The 16920-nt window shown below is 49.5% G+C and overlaps 1 pseudogene; it reads left to right on the plus strand.

Annotated features, from left to right (window-relative positions):
- Positions 1 to 1619: 1619 nt before the first annotated feature.
- Positions 1620 to 3134, plus strand: LOC136499790 (uncharacterized; annotated as a pseudogene).
- The last annotated feature ends 13786 nt before the right edge of the window (positions 3135 to 16920 follow it).

A 16920-nucleotide genomic window follows, 5' to 3' on the forward strand; every position in this document is an offset into this window, starting at 1 on the left:
TCGGCGTCATGTGCTAAGACATCTAGAAATGGTCCATTTTCAGAAAATATTTTGGCGTAGGTATTTTTCTAAAAATTGTTTTCAAAAGAGACCAAAATACGAAAATTTCATCACCATAGTCCAGAAACCGACCAGGTTCTGAAGAGAGAAAGGTAAGAGAGCGCCCCGCTGGTGATGGCGGAACCTGCCCCCGCCGCCCCGATGCCGCCCCAGATCCTCCGCCGCGGCGAGCCCCTCCCGCAGATCCACCCCACCCCGGCCACCCCCAACAGCTCCGACGCACCTCCATACAGCAGCCACTCCAAGAGTAGCTCCACTTCGGGAGATTAACGCTGCTCCTCCGCTCGAGACCCCACCGCCGCCGCCGATCCACACACACTGCCCGAAGCTGGACTGATGACCCTGGTGATCCTAGCCACGCCGGAATCTGACATCCTGTAGATGGCTCAGCCCTCCTATGCGGACATCGTCAAGCGGCACCAGACTACAGTTCGCCCAACGGCTCGCACCCTCCAGTCCGCCATTACTATGGGCGTGGCTTCGCTGACGAGCCATCTCAGTCGTCCCCACACGGACGACGCTCCTCGAGGCCGCCATGACGACCCGTCACCTCATCGCGCGGCTGCTGCATCGGCAGCCTACCTCCCCTACAATGTGCGCCTTCAATTTGGCTGAAGCAGAGTGGTGAGTGAAGCACTGGTGGCGCAAGCTGCACCACGGGTCAACTACTGAAGCCCTGCAGCGCAACAGGCTGTCAAATCATGCGCTGCGTCCTCTTCAAGGCCAGCCGCGCGCTGAGGCAGCAGCTACATCACCTGTGCTCCGCGCTTTTTGCCTCAAAACTGAAGGAAAGTGCTTCAAGTGCCTCGCCTCTGACCACCGTGCCACATCCTACCGAGACCCCATCCGCTGCTTCCGCTACCATGGGCTTGGCCACTGCGAGAGAGATTGCAGGCGAGTTGGTGCCCAACGCATGAGCACAGCTGCGAGACGCACCTACAAGGAGGACCTTCCCCGCCGCCGCTGCCGCATGCCGGACAAGCTACCATGGTGATCCTCGGAGACCCAGAGACGAGGCCTGACGAGGACGAATGCCTCATCCCAACCTCGTTCACCACTGAGGCGAGCCGGCGAGAGTGGGAGGAGACTACGGCTGTCTCCTGGGCCATGACTAGACCGCCCAACACCGAGCCAAAGAAGGTGGAGGCGGCCATCCGCGATGAGTTCCGCCTCCGGCAAGGCGACGTGGTCATCACCAGGCACCATCCTCAGGCATTCCTCATCAAGTTCCAGCATCGTCATCACTGCAGCAAGGCTTCACCAAGCGCCACAGGCATCGTCAAATGGCGCAGCCTTGCCAACTGCTTGGGTGTGTCACTCCTCTTCCATGTCAGGCTCTACCTCGATGGCTGTGCCCAGACATGCCTGGGATGACGACATCGTTGAGCACATCATTGGGAGGCGCTGTGCACTAGAGTCCATCGAACATCGACCTGCTCCGCCCAGCTGAGACAAAAACCATCGATCTCTGGGCTTGGACAGCAAACCCGAGTCTCATCCCCAAGAAAGTCTGGCTCACCTTCACTAACTACGCTAAAGATGCTAAGCTAACGTCAGTCATGGTGATGGAGATGCCCCCGGAGCACTGGCAGCAAGGCACCAAGCATGGCGTTATCATCCACTTGGATGAAATCCACGACTACACTGCCTCCACCATCGACGACAAAGGCAAGCATCTCCCCAGGTATAAGACGTCTCCCTAAATGGCACCTGAGTGTTGTTGATGGAGCACAGGTCCCTGCTCGTGCTTTTGAGGAGATCCCGCACCACCCACCACCACCTAGGCGCACGGACAAAGAGGGGCCACTGCACCAAGGGGGCCTGACGATAGGTCCTCTAGGAGGACAAATGGGCGCTACAACAATGACCACCCCGACTTATACAACAGCAGTGGCAGGCAGCCATGGCCATGACGATGACGACGACTACGACACCTATGGCCGGGGTAGGCGCGATGACCCCTGGCAGGTATGGCCGGGGTGATCACAGCGATGCTGGTGGCCACCGCGAACGCGAACGCGGCCGCTCCCCTCCACGTCGCCTCTAGGGTCAAGGCAGCAGACAGGGAGGACGGCAAAGGGCTTCCAGGTGCCCTGGAACATGCTACAGTGCAACCAACTGAGCTCCCGCTACCTGCCGAGCTTCCTCAAGTGAGTGCCTTGCAGGTGACTGAAGAAACTGAGCTACAGCGCCTCTTCAAAGCCCAAGCCATGGCCATCCAAGGTGCTATGCAGCGCATCTTGGGCTGGGCGGGCAGTCAACACACCAGAGAGATGACCTTCTCGCTGAAGGCCCTCATGTACGACTACATCGACAAAGCCTGTGCGCTAGCTGAAGGGCTCGGGCTCACCAGCAGCTACTACGCTGGACCTGTAGGAGGCAGGGAATGAAGCCTGGTCCAAGAGGTCCCGCCCCAGCTAGCTCCGACAGGCCGAGCTCTCCACGCCACGGTCTCGGTGCGCGACATCTTCGACTGCATCCTCAACACGCTCCCACCAAAGGCAGCAGTGGAAGACAACTCCATTGATGTGGTCGAGAAAGCCTTGGCGCGCATTGAGCTTGCTGCAGCGGAGGGATCAACAATTCAAGATGATGATGGCCGCAACCAGCAGCTGTGCAGTGGCGTCGCAACACTCTTCAGCAAGCCGACGACACCACTGCTTCAACAGCCACAGCACGCAGCTGCTGCTACACCATCACCGGCCTTAGCTGCTGCTACACCAACACCGGCCTCTGGTTGTGCTAGGCGCCGACGCAGACGCCAGCGTGTCTTTGACATGTCCTCGGTACGACGCAGTGCCCGCCTAGCCAATGCTCGCCCTATGTCCCAGATGCAACGTGCTCAAAGAAACCTTTGCCAAAAGCTCGGCCTCCTACATGATGACCTTGAACCTATGGAACCGCCTTGCAGGACTACATCGCCATGTTCAATGGCCCGCTGCTGACAGACGCTGATGGAGATGTTCAACCTTGGCACTGAAGAGCCCAATGAAGCCGACAATGCGCTGCTTCATATGGTGGGCGAGGGAGTGGAAGAACTCCGTGATGTGGCCATCCTGACTACAGCGGCCTGACGGTTAATGCAGACTGCCTACTTTGCGTCCAACGCTCAATATGTATCAAGCTACTTTGTTTCAGAATTTGTACCAGTGCTTCGCACATTCCATCGTCTTCGTTTGGGCTGTAGGCCTTACTACAGATTTATCGGGACATCTTAATCTGTGTACGCTTAAGACTGCATTCAGTATGCTTCAAGTTTGCTTGTCAACCGTTGCTGATGCTTCCTAGAGTTGTTTTGTTGCTTCTGAATGCTTGGAGATGCAGATTAGCCTTCAGCGATCCTTCTCCCATTTTGGGACCGTTCCTGCATGCTGCCTTGAAGCAGTAGATTCATGCATTCAGCACCCCTCCATGAGTGCACAAAGCATTGATCTCTTATCCTGGAACGTTCGAGGCCTGAATTAGCAAGCTAGAAGAGAGACCGTCCACCAAATAATAGCCACAACGTCATGCAACATTGCATGCCTACAAGAAACTAAGCTATGCCAAATCTGTCAATATGATGCTTCGTACCTCGGTGGCTATCGACTGCGTCAGTTTGCTTACATGCCAGCATCAGGACCTTCTCAAACGAGGGCGGCATAATCATCCTATGGAACGAATGTCGGCTAAGCTGCACCGACATCACCATTGGAGAATTCCATGTCTCGGCGAACGTTCAGCTGAAGGACTCGGATGCTAGCTTCCGGCTTACTGTGGTGTATGGGCCATCGCGGCGCGTGGACAAGCTAGGCTTCCTAGATGAATTAAAACCAGCGTCGGGCATGCGTTGGCTGATCACGGGCGACTTCAATCTCATCTATAGAGCTGCAGGATAAAAACAACAGGAACCTAAGCCCACGCCTAATGCGCCACTTTCGTGAGGCACTAGATGAATGCGATCTCTCTGAAGTTAGCCTTCAGAACAGGAAATTTACGTAATGAGAGGCAACGGCCAACGCTGCCAAAGCTCGACCGCTTCTTCTGTAACGCAGAATAGGACGCTACCTTCAGTACCCACATCCTAAATGCGTTGTCGACATCACTCTCCTGACCATTGCTCTCTACTACTATCGAACCAATCGAGACCTAGAAGGCCAAGATCGTTCAAGTTTGAAAATTATTGGGTCAAACTCCCGGGCTTCAAAGATGCAGTGAAGAATGGCTTGGGATACTCCAACGGATCACCATGAGCCGTTTCATGTCCTGTACCACAAGCTGCATTCTACTTTCGCAAAAACTAAAAGCATGGAGCTAGGAAATCAATTTGGACGCTAAAAAACTTTTCTTCATGGCGCAAGAGGTCATCCTAAGGCTCAATATTGCCCAAGAAAATAGGGATCTAATGGCTGCTGAGCTGCTTTTGCAGGCAAAGGTCAAGAAAAGAATTCTAGGATTAGCAGTGATTGAAAGAGCTAGGTGCAAACAAGCCTCGAGATTGTCGTCCGTCAAGCTAGGCGATGCTAACACAAAATTTTTCCACCGTAAAGTAAATGCCAAGAGAAGGAAAAATCACATCCAAAGATTGAGACATGGCCATGGCTGGGCGATAAACCATGATGACAAAGCCTCTAGTAATACAAGACCATTTCTCAAACTTGATGGGACACCCTCTGCCACGGCAGCAAGAGGGTTCGTTCGGTTTGCTGAATCTTGACTGAAAGTAGCTGAAAAACACTGGCTGAATTATTGTGAGAGAAAAACACTGTTCCGACTGAAAAAACAAGCCGAATAAGCCAACTATGGGTAAATCGAACGGGGCCTAACTGGGATGAGCTACACCTACCATCCCATGATCTCAGTGGACTTGACGTGGCGTTCACTGAGGAGATAAAACATGCTATCCATCAAATGTCTTTTGACAGTGCGCCGGGGCCAGATGGATACACTAGGGGCCTTCTTCAGATCTTGCTGGGACATCATCAAGGTTGATGTCATCAATGCGGCAAATGCTTTCCATTCACTGCGGACGAGCAGTCTTTGCACTCCTCAACTCAGCCAACGTGGTTTTAATTCTCAAAAAGGACGGCGCCAAAGTTATTACGGACTTCCGACCCATCAGCCTGATCCATTCTATCGATGGCGAAAACGGTGACCCGCCACCGGCGCAACAAGCCGAGAGAAAACCAAGTGGAGCAGATTATAAGCTCTCCCTAAGCTTAGGAGAACACTGGACAGGTTGGTCGTAATCTAAGATGTGCCAATTAATTTGATCCTACAATTGATAAGGAGACAAGATTGATCAGTAATTTAAGGTGGAACATACCGGTGTTTGTCTAGACAGTTCCAAATGTGCGGCTAAGTAACCGAAGATACAAGGCTATCGACTAGAGAGTCGATATCCATCATGTTCATGATACATAGTAAGTAAAAACGAGCATATCGGCAATTATCAATTACTCAATTACAGAGATCTAAACAGCCAATGATCATGAAAACATGCAAAAGATGTAAGATTATAGGTACGAAAGCATTAAATGAGAAACATACTAGCTTTTAACCAAGAAAAAACAAGTAAAAGCATGTAAATAGCTAATATATTCTCAATGAAAGTAAAGTCGTAGCATACAGACATTCATCCGTTAAACGTGGATAAGTCCATACACTTGTCATATCCAATCTGCCATCTCTAACAGTGGGGATACGAGCCGGACCGATGCAACCGTGATAGAGATAATAGGTTATACCCTCAAAGCATATGAATCTATACATGCTTAACGGAATCGTGAAAGCATGCTACAATCATGAAAGTATAGGCAATCGACTAAATAACCAATGCAGATATAGCATGCAGCCAGAGGCTATGTTTGACCATAAGCAAGACTTGCTATTTAATGATCTCCGATCTATAGTGCTAATAGTGGGGGTCGACCGGATCAATGGTAGCCATAATAGTAGTTCTAAACCAGATTTCATTAACCAGTAAGCTTTACTTAGGGTTAAACACGTCCTGACCACATGCTATCTTCGATCAAGATTGGATCAAAACGGCTAAGTTAACCGAAACCATCATCAAAGCAAGATGTAAACAGGTAAAAAGCAACAAGATGATGAATTGAAGTGTGGGGGTATGGCCCCTGGTATCCCCAAGACAAGACATGGGCCGCACCATCAGAGGTGGCCCAGCCCACAAGATCAAGGCGTGCACGACGCTGCTCGGCGTGCACCGCAAGATATTGTATAGTACTAAATAGGATACTTTCCTTGTAACCCTACCCCTCTAGACTATATAAGGAGAGGTAGGGGTCCCCTAGCGGACAGGCTACAAGAAGATACATACATCTGCAGTCACGCGATATCATACGATAGCTAATACAAACCAACAGACCACATGAGTAGGGTATTACGTCATACTAACTGGTCTGAACCTGTCTAACTCGTGTGTCTCTGTTGCCTTCTTATTCTTGATCTCACGTTCCTCTGCCGATCAATCTACCTTCGTGGGATACCCTTTGGAGGACTGCCGACGATATTCTGTCGACATGAAAAGATATAAAGCTGATCCGTTTCAATCTTAATCGGGCAAGGGGTGATTTTGCTACAAATAGTAAGAATAGAAGTTATAACAAGATCGATATGTAGCAAATCTATTAAAACATCAAGGAAACCCTACCAATCTTATTAGATTTAGCCGATAACTAATCTGTATCAAAATTTGTATGAGATACGAGTCGCACCAATGCAACCGTATAAATTTTGATAAGAATCAAGGGTAACTTGTATCAAATAATTGCAAGAGATATGAGCCGGACCGATGCAACCTTACAATTAACTGATGATAACTAACTTATACCGTGTTTGTAAGAGAACATACTTAACCGAGGGTAGCCTTACAAACAAAATATATGTCGTGACGGATACTCATAGACAAACCGGAGGTTGGACTTAACTGATGGTAGCCCTGCTTGCCAAAGAACTCGTCGAGATCTACTCTACTCCTACTCCTAGGGGGTGGCGTAAGCCAAAAAGTAAAGATACTAGTTTTTGATTGATCGCTAAGATGTCTAATACAATGATCGGGGCTTATATTTATACCCTAACGACATCCAAAACTTGCCTTAAAAGAAATATCTAAACAAAAGAAAATATTAAAATATATGAACCCTAGCTTCCTCTTCTGTAGAATCCTTGCCAATAAAACTTTCTGGACCGACATGTCTTAAGTCTTTGTGCGTAGACACGTTATCTTGCTGAGTACGTGTATGACACCTAGCCGACCTTGTATACGCATAACACCTAGCCGGCCTTGTATATGCATATACATGATATGTGTCCTTGCTTTTCTTCATTCATTGATGTGCATCTAGACGTTACAGTCACGTATACGTATGTATCTCTTGATTTCTCCCTCTTTCAAATATATACTTGTATGTAAGATCGAATTGATGATTTCTCTTGGACTTGCTTGGCTTGCTTTCACTCTATATTCCTTCCTTATCCGATCCTGCATGTTGCCGAAGTAAATAACCACATATTTTCCTTCCTCTTTTCATCTTGCTTTCCCTTGTCTGGCCAAACCTAGAAACTTTTTCCACAATAGCCTGGCATATGTGTATGCATATATTAGCATTACAAGGCATAAAGGACTTGCATGTCACGCACACGTATCGTAATAGTATATAAATTATCGTAAATAGGAGGTGGCTATATAATAACTTATTTTGTAGCTGGCTACTGAGTATATTTCCACTAGCTTAGAAATCACAAATGAAAATCAAATTCAGCTCGAAAACTTAGCAATTTATTGTGAGAGATTGAGTTAAAGGGTGGTGTAGTGTTATAGCTCGATTTGGTAGTCTCATATGCCATCTTGAGCATGGTGATGACAGTTTAGGTTTAGGAACAACCGTTTGGTCATGTTGAACGCTTTAAAATTCGTGCGTGTCACTGTCTCGGGTTGGTTGGCGCCGGGTGCATGGTCACTGCGCGGCCTTCTCACGCCGCGCACATGGCTGCGTCCCGCATGGTCAACCATGCCACCACGCTTGGCCAGTCGAGCCGCCTGGGCTGGACCGAGGTCGACCGTAGCGAGCCGCTGGCCCCACGCCTTGCTGCTCTGCCTCACGCTGCCACCTTGGGTGCACCATGGCCGCGCTGCACTGCCATCGCGTCCACACTACCAATGCTCCTAGCGTCGTGACGCTGCCACTGCCATCGCATCGTCGTCGCGTCCATGTCTATCCGCTGCATCTCTGCGCTGTTGCCGGCCCTGTGCTTGTCGCTTGTGCCGCGTGCATGTGGGCGAGCCGCTGTCGCCTTGCCATTTATGTCACTGCGGCGCATGGGCCATGCCAGTCGAACTGCACTGCACACGTTTTCTGTAGCAGCCAGTGCATGGGCCTCCCGAGCTCGCTGCTTGCATCCCACCAAGGCGTGGACGAGCCGAGCCCACCTGTCGTGCCGTCTCTCTGTTTCTCTCTTTCTCCCTCTACTTTCTGCCACCGTCATGTCGCGTCATGGTGAGCCAAAGAGCGGGCAACTCTCATCAATTCCTCATGCTCGTGTCTCTGCCTTCATGTCCCCTCTCTAGCCGACCCCATCCTGCCTTGATTACGGCCAGGTCAAGCTCCAATTTTGGAGCTTTGCCCGCCACCATGCCATTAAGGCTCTTCATCGCCCGTGTCGTGGCCAGCCTCCACCACTTCACCCCATGCCAATTCCTCTACACCACTAGCTCAACTTGGCTCCCTCTTCGTCATGCGCACGCTACTTCATAGCTCTAGTGCCTGTCTCCTCGCCACTGACGTGGCCATGCCTTTGCGGTCCGCCGTTCACCTCGCAGTGCGCATGTGGCTAGCCTTGCTTGGGTCGCCTATGGCTAAGACGACTTCTCGGTAAGGTCACTGGTGAGTTGTCGTTGCTCACCTGCTACCCCAACTGCCCTGTTGTTGCTGCGGCTCACCTGAACACCGTCGCCATTACTGTAGGGTGCCCGCCATTGTGGAGAGGTCATTTTACGCCGTCTCGGCTTGTGCAACCACTGCCCATCGTCTCACGTCGAACCCTAGGTGAGCGTCGGCCTCGTAGATAGGTCAGCGTGGGTCCCGTGTGGCCAACGCAAGCGCTAGTGCCACCGCTCGCTGCGTCGGAGCACGTAGGGATGGTCAAGGACCTTGCCGTTGTAATGAGGAGAAAGTTTTGAGGGTTCTGTTGCAAAGTCATTGTATGTAGAAATAGTGTTAGTTCTTAGTTGTCATTCGGGAGAAGTGCGATGACTATTTTGTAAAACCGTCAGCGCGCAGGATTTTCCTGCCGCGGGCCGCCTCCGCGCCTGTGGGCCAACGCGCGCTCATGCTTCGTCGTCGCATGGGCCATGGGAGAGAATACATTTTTCTTTTTTTATAAGGAATTAGAAATAGTTTTCTAATATAATTTTTGAGTTGATCTTTGGTAAATTATATAAAATCATGTAGGTATCCAAAAATTGTAGAACCGATTTTGTTAAGTTTCTTAAATTGTGCTCTATCTATTAGTGTATTTAGTTCATATATATAATTGTCAATATCAGGAGCTATTAAATCATTTGAGCGTGCTTAATATTATTATGTTAAATATTGTAGGAATTTTTGTGGCAAAATGGTGATAGCTTTAGCTTTGAAAATTTTATAGTGGCTTCATGGTATTATTATGTTCTCACTATAATTTTTGTAGCCCTTGAATAGGCTACTTAATATGGTAGCTAAATACCCATTAAGGCTAAATGAATAATGGCATGATATTGGTTATAAAAATTAAGCACTAGTAGGGTGATCTTAAAATCTAATTGGTAGAGATAATGACTAGCTTAGTACCTTAGTCATTAGAGCTAGCTTAGTAGCTTAGTATGTGTATTCTTATTTTAAGAGTTGTTGTTGCCTTAATATTAACGTGTTGCATCATCATTGCATGCATGTAGAGAACGAGTTGGCAGGGATCGTGACCATCGGAGATCACGAGTTCGAGGAGGTGATCGAGGAGTACGAGGAGGAGATCCTCGTGTAGTAGGAGATCCCAAAGCCACCACTGACTGATTGAGCTGACACTGTGCCTGCCCAAGTCAAGCCCCGGTGCATAACCCTTATTTTGAATGGTCACTGGATATATATATGTGATGTGCATTTACATTATAGGATTTATATTGGAACTATATGTATAGATAAACAACCTATGAGTCCTGCTAGCATAGGTCGAGTAGCTGCTATGTTTAGGCTATTGGTAGCATGGGTAACCTACCGTTACTCACAATAGGTGATTATTATTATTACTCTCATGATAAAATGGTGAAAGGAAATGGAAACAGGGCAGAGATATGGTATGGGTATTGGTGGGTGTAAGAGGTTGTGTCCCACGGCCAACGAGGCATACCTTGGTTACACTGTTTTCCCTGTCCGTGTTGGTTAAGGACCGACCGGTTGCATTGGATTCTAGTCAGGTCACAGACTTATTATCCTAAGCACATACTTGCTTATGGGAGCGGAAAGGCTCATTGCTCTCTTGTTGTGGGTTCCGGCTCTTTTTGGGCCAACTAATTTGAGGCAGGGATAGTGGGGGTCTAAGCACCACACTGAGTCTAGGACTTAGGTGTGGGGGCTTGGAGTCCAAGTTTGGACTGGGGACCTGGACCCCTTAACAGGAGAGTGGTGGGTTGTTCTTGCTTGTGCCTGGGGTACAAAGCAGGGGTGTGTGTTTCAGGGTACCAAGCTGGGCTACATTGGTTCATGAATCGCCATGTAATACGATATGACTTGTCTATGATCTAGCACCATAGTAAGAACTGAAAGATAAAAGACGATGAAATGGATCTGATTGCTCAGCTCCTACTTGAAAGTAGAACATGTGCTTACATAGAATGGTTAGCTAAAGAACTAATCTGGACTGCTAATAAGAAACATACATAAGGATTCACTACTAGTAATGCTTTTTGCAAAAAGGAAACCCAGTAAACCATAAAGCTTATCATATTCTTTGGAGTCGGGAAATTATTCCCACTAGTTGGGTTAGTCTTGCGAGTACATTGTGTACTCAGGGTTTATTTACCCCTATTGCAGGTGCAGCTTGAGGAGTAGCTATTGTGTGGAGGATTCTTCTAGTGGGCACAGACGGATACTTGTATCTGTCGATAGAATATTGTCGGCAGTCCTCCGAGGGGTATCCCATGAAGGTTGATTGATCGGCAGAGAAGCATGAGATCAAGAACAAGAAGGCAACAGAGACACACGAGTTAGACAGGTTTCAGGCCATCAGTATGATATAATACCCTACTCCTGTGGTCTGTTGGTTTATATTAGCTATCATATGATATTGCATGACTGCACATGTATGTATCCTGATGTATCTTGTCCACTAGAGGACCCCTGCCTCTCCTTATATACTCTAGAGGGGTAGGGTTACAAGGAAAGTATCCTATTTGGTACTATGCAATATCTTGCGGTGCACACCGAGCAGCGCCGTGCACGCCTTGATCTTGTGGGCTGAGCCACCTCTGATGGTGTGGCCCATATCTTGTCTTGAGGATACCGGGGGCCATACCCCCATAGCTAGTCCCCAAGCCTGACAGTAGGTGACATAGTCACATGGTGCCAGGGTTAGAAAGTAGAAGACTAGCCGAGCAGGCAGCTAGTCCTCGGGCGTAGCCTCTAGATGAGAAAAGCACACATTCACTACAAGGTGAAGTGTGCCCACTTAGTCCCCGAGCCTACTAGAAGATAAAGAATGAATATTATAGCATGGTCAAAGAAAAAGAATTCTGAAAGCTTTGCCGATGTCATCTGACATGCGCATATCAAGACCCCAGATATGCTGCCCAAGATCAGCACCCTGATCCAAATAATGTGGAGCAGCTTGATAGCACACGATGAGATGTGGCAAGATCCAACTACCAAGGGCGATGTTTGAGCGTCAAAGAGTTCCCGGCGTAGCTGGCGACGTTCGAGCACCGAGGAGTCCCTGATGTAGGCGGTGATGTCTGAGCACTGAGGAGTCCCCGTCGTAGGCGGCAATGTCTGAGCACCGAGGAGTCCCCAACGTAGGCGGCGATGTCCAAGCACCGAGGAGTCCCTGATGTAGGCGACGATGTCCAAGCACTGAAGAGTCCCCAATATAGCTGGCGATGTCAGAGCACCGAGGAGTCCCCGATGTAGGCGATGATGTCTGAGCACCGAGGAGTCCTCGGCATAGGCGGCGATGTCTGAGCAGCGAGGAGTTCTCGGCATAGCTGGCGATGTCCACGCACCGAGGAGTCCCCGACATAGCTGGTGATGTCCAAACACCGAGGAGTTCTTAGTGTAGCTGGTGATGTCTGAGCACCAAGGAGTCTTCAGTGCCGCTGGCGATGTCTGAGCACCAAGGAGTCCCCGGCGTAGCTGGCGATGTCTGCAAGGTGAAGTGGGGTGAAGTGTGCCCACTTAGTTCTCGAGCACGAAGAATTTGAGGGCCAAAGAGTAACCGATGTAGCTGGTGATGAAGCATGAGCGACGAATAGTCTAGTCAACTGGTCGTCGGTGAAGTGAACATTGAGTAGAAGCGACCGACGAACAGTCCGATCAATTGGTCGGCGACAAAGTCTATGGACCTAGCGGTCCGACCAGTTGATCGGTGGAGAAGACCGAGCACCAGGTGGTCTGATGATGTTGTAATATAAATATATAGAATGGGTAGTACATGATGTACAAATATATAAACTCCAAAGAAAAATCAGCAATGGTAATGAAATAGCATAAATAGCTCGGCGGCCAATTAGTGTGAAGATGTATTTAATATAAACCACCCAAACAGTTAGTGTGTAGCTGAGTCTCTAGCCCTAACTAGCCTATTAAACATAACGCGGAGCGCGGAGCCCGTTCACATGTAGGAGGAACAAGTGTCGCTAAGGAGCCGTTGCCGACCACCCATAACGCAGAGGGCAGATGCTCGTGCACATGTAGGGAGGAGCCGGAGATAGGGCCATCTCTAGAGGCATCCGAGCATCAACAGGACTGTTCGAGGGTTCAGAAAATCATTTGGAGAGCAAACATGGAGAAAACAGCTCGGAGAAACATCATGGTGATTAACGAAGATTGAAGAATATTTAGAAAAATATTAAAGCATGACTTAGCTTTAGACAAAACATCTGGTCGGCGGTGTATGGCGCTATCTGGTCAGAGAGAGGATGGACGTCTTCAACCTGGTCGGCGAATCTGCCCCTCAGGGCATCTTGGTAAGTGGCGATGGTATTAGTGAGCCTGAAGGGTAGGGCCATAACCCCTGGAGTTTCCTGAGCAGCCTCCAATAGATCTAGGATTGGAGGGTGGTCGGCGCTGAACCAGTGTGTCCAGAGCCAATTCGATGATGGAGAGGCAATCAGCGAGCTTTAGACCGACCCGAATCGAGTCATCGTTGTTGATCTACCTCCTCTGGTAGTGAGGAAGCGGGAGGCGAGTTGCTGATGAAGGCGATCTTAGAGGTGGTTCCAAGATCGGATCTGCAGTCACAGGTGCAGGGATAATCAGCATAGAATCAATCTGTGCAAGTTCGAGGAGCTCTGCGACTATGTCAGCATTGATGATCTAGGAGATCGATTTGACCGTGACGATCTGGCTAGGCTGCAGGAGGGATGAAGAGCCTATAGAAAAAGCCATCTTGTTCGATAAGGAAACAGCACGCAAACCCCTACCTGGTGTGCTAACTGTCGATAAAAGATGCTCGGTAGTCCATTGAGGGGTATCCCGTGATGATAGATTTGTTGGTGGGGGTGCACGTAATCAGGAACCGAATGGTGACACAAGGCGTAGAGATAGCGTTTAGACAGGTTTGGGCTGTCTGATCAACGTAATACCCTACGTCCTGTATCTTTGGTGTATTGTATTGATCTGGATGATCATGTCGATTAGGTGACTCTTGCCTCTCCTTATATACTCTAGAGGGTAGGGTTACAAGGAAAGTATCCTATTTAGTACTATATAATAGCTTGCAGTGCATGCCGAGCAGCGCCGTGCATGCCTTGAACTTGTGAGCTAGGCCACCTCTGATGGCACAGCTCATGTCTTATCTTGTGGATACTGGGGGCTATACCCCCATAGCTTGTCCCTGAGCCTGACAGTAGGTGACATAGTCACGTGGTGCTAGGGTCAGAAAGTAGAAGACCAGCTGAGCAGGTAGTCAGTCCTCGGGTGTAGCCTTGAGATGAGAAAAGCGCACATTCACCGCAAGGTGAAGTGTGCTCACTTAGTCCCCGAGCCTGCTGGAAGATGAAGAATAAATCTTGTAGTAGGGTCAAAGAAAAAGAAGTCTGAAAGCTTTCCGACGTCATCTGACATGTGCGTATCAAGACCTAAGATGTGCTACCCAAGATCAGCACCCTGATCCGAATAGAATGGAGTAGCTTGATAGCACACCGACAAGACATAGCAAGATCCGAGCAGCAAGGGAGTTCCCGGTGTCGCGAGCGATGTCCGAGCACCGAAGAGCGAGGAGTCCTTGGCGTCGCTACCGATGTCCAAGCATTGAGGAGCGAGGAGTCCCTGGCATCATCGGTGATGTCCGAGCACCGAGGAGCGAGGAGTCCCTAGCATCGCCAGCGATGTCTAGGCACCGAGAAGTGAGGAGTCCCCGACATAGCTGGTGATGTCCGAGCACCAAAGAGTAAGGAGTATCCAGCGTCGCTGGCGATGTCCAAGCACCGAGGAGCGAGGAGTCCCCAGCGTCGCTGGCGATGTCCGAGTAATGAGGAGTCCCCGATGTCGCTGGTGATGTCCAAGCACCAAGGAGCGAGGAGTCCCTAGCGTCGCTGGTGATGTTCGAGCATCGAGGAGTCCTCGGTGTCACTGGTGATGTCTAAGCACTGAAGAGCGTGGTGTCCCCGGCATCACTGGCGATGTCTGAGCACCAAGGAGCGAGGAGTCCTCAGTGTTGCCGGTGATGTCCGAGCACTGAGGAGTGAGGAGTCCTCGGTGTCGCTGGCGATGGCCGAGCACCGAAGAGCGAGGAGTCCCTGGCATTCGCTGGTGATGTCTAAGCACCGAGGAGCGAGGAGTCCCTAGGCATCACTGGCGATGTTTGAGCACCAAAGAGCAAGGAGTCCCCTGACGTCGCTGGCGATGTCTGAGCATCGATGAGTGAGGAGTCCCCGGCATCGCTGGTGATGTTTGAGCACCGAGGAGTGAGTCCTCGATGTCATTGGCAATGTTCGAGCATCAAAGAGCGAGGAGTCCTTGGCGTCACTGGCGATGTCTGAGCACCGAAGAGCGAGGAGTCCTCGGCGTCACTAGCGATGTCCGAGCACCGAGTAGCGAGGAGTCCCCAGTGTCGCTGGTGATGTCTTAGGACCGAGGAATCCCTAGCGTAGCTGGCGATGTTCGTGCGGTGAAGTGTGCCCACTTAGTCCTCGAGCACGAAGAATCTGAGCATCGAGGAGTGACCGGCATAGCTGGCGATGAAGCATGAGCGATGAACAGTCTGGCCAACTAGTCAGCGGTGAAGTGAGCATTGAGTAGAAGCGACCGACGAACAGTTCGATCAACTGGTCGGCGACAGAGTCCATGAACCAAGTGGTCCGACCAGTTGATCGGTGGAGAAGTCTGAACACTAGGTGATGCAATCACCTAGACAATGATTATGCAATACAAACATGTAGAATGGGTAGTACATGATGTAAAAATATATGAACTCCGGAGAAAAATCAGCAATGGCGATGAAATAATGTATGATGCTTGGCGATCAGTTGGTATGAAGATGTATTTATATTTAATATAAACCACTCGACCAGTTAGTGTGTAGCTGAGTCTCCAACCCTAGCTAGCCCATAGTCCATAACGTCAAGCATGGAGCCCGTGCACTTGTAGGAGGAACAAGCATCACCAAGGAGCCACTGCTGACCACCCATAACGTAGAGGGCAGACGCTCATGCATGTGTAGGGAGGAGCCAGAGATAGGGCTGTCTCTGGGGACATCCGAGCGTCAACATGACTGTTCGGGGGTTCTAAAAACCGTTTGGAGAGCAAACATGGAGAAAACAGCTCAGAGAAACATTATGGCGATATACGAAGATTTGAGAATATTTAGAAGAATATTAAAGCCTAACTTAGCTTTAGACAGAAAGTCTGGTCGGTGACGTATGGCGTTATCTAGTCGGCGTTGACGGTGAGCACCTGGCGAGCGGTGAGTTATTGGTGAAGACGACCTCAGAGGTGGTTTCGAGATCAGATCTGCTATCATGGGGGCTAGCATAGCTAGCGATGAATCATCATCATGGACCGACATGGATCTCCATGAGATTGATAACGAGAATGCACTATTGATTTAATGTCCATCTGGCTCACCATGGATCAAGCGCACACCCCTTCCTGGCAGTGCCAACTATTGACAGAATATCATTGGCAGTCCTCCGAGGGGTATCCCATGAAGGTAGATTGATCGGCAGAGGAGCGTGAGATCAAGAACAAGAAGGCAACAGAGACACACGAGTTAGACAGGTTTAGGCCATCAGTATGACTGTAATACCCTACTCCTGTGGTCTATTGGTTTGTATTAGCTATCATATGATATTGCATGACTGCAGATGTATGTATCATGATGTATCTTGTCCGCTAGGGGACCCCTGCCTCTCCTTATATACTCTAGAGGGGTAGGGTTATAAGGAAAGTATCCTATTTGGTACTATACAATATCTTGCGGTGCACGCCGAGCAGCGCCGTGCATGCCTTGATCTTGTGGGCTAGGCCACCTCTGATGGTGTGGCCCATGTCTTGTCTTGAGGATACCGGGGGCCATACCCCCACAGTATCTTATCATTAGATGTTTATTTTAATTCTGCTGTTTAAATTCTGCACTCTGAACTTGATATTGTAATAATGTATTTCTGAGAAC

Source organism: Miscanthus floridulus, chromosome 13, assembly GCF_019320115.1.
Source record: "Miscanthus floridulus cultivar M001 chromosome 13, ASM1932011v1, whole genome shotgun sequence".
Taxonomy (NCBI): Eukaryota; Viridiplantae; Streptophyta; class Magnoliopsida; order Poales; family Poaceae; genus Miscanthus; species Miscanthus floridulus.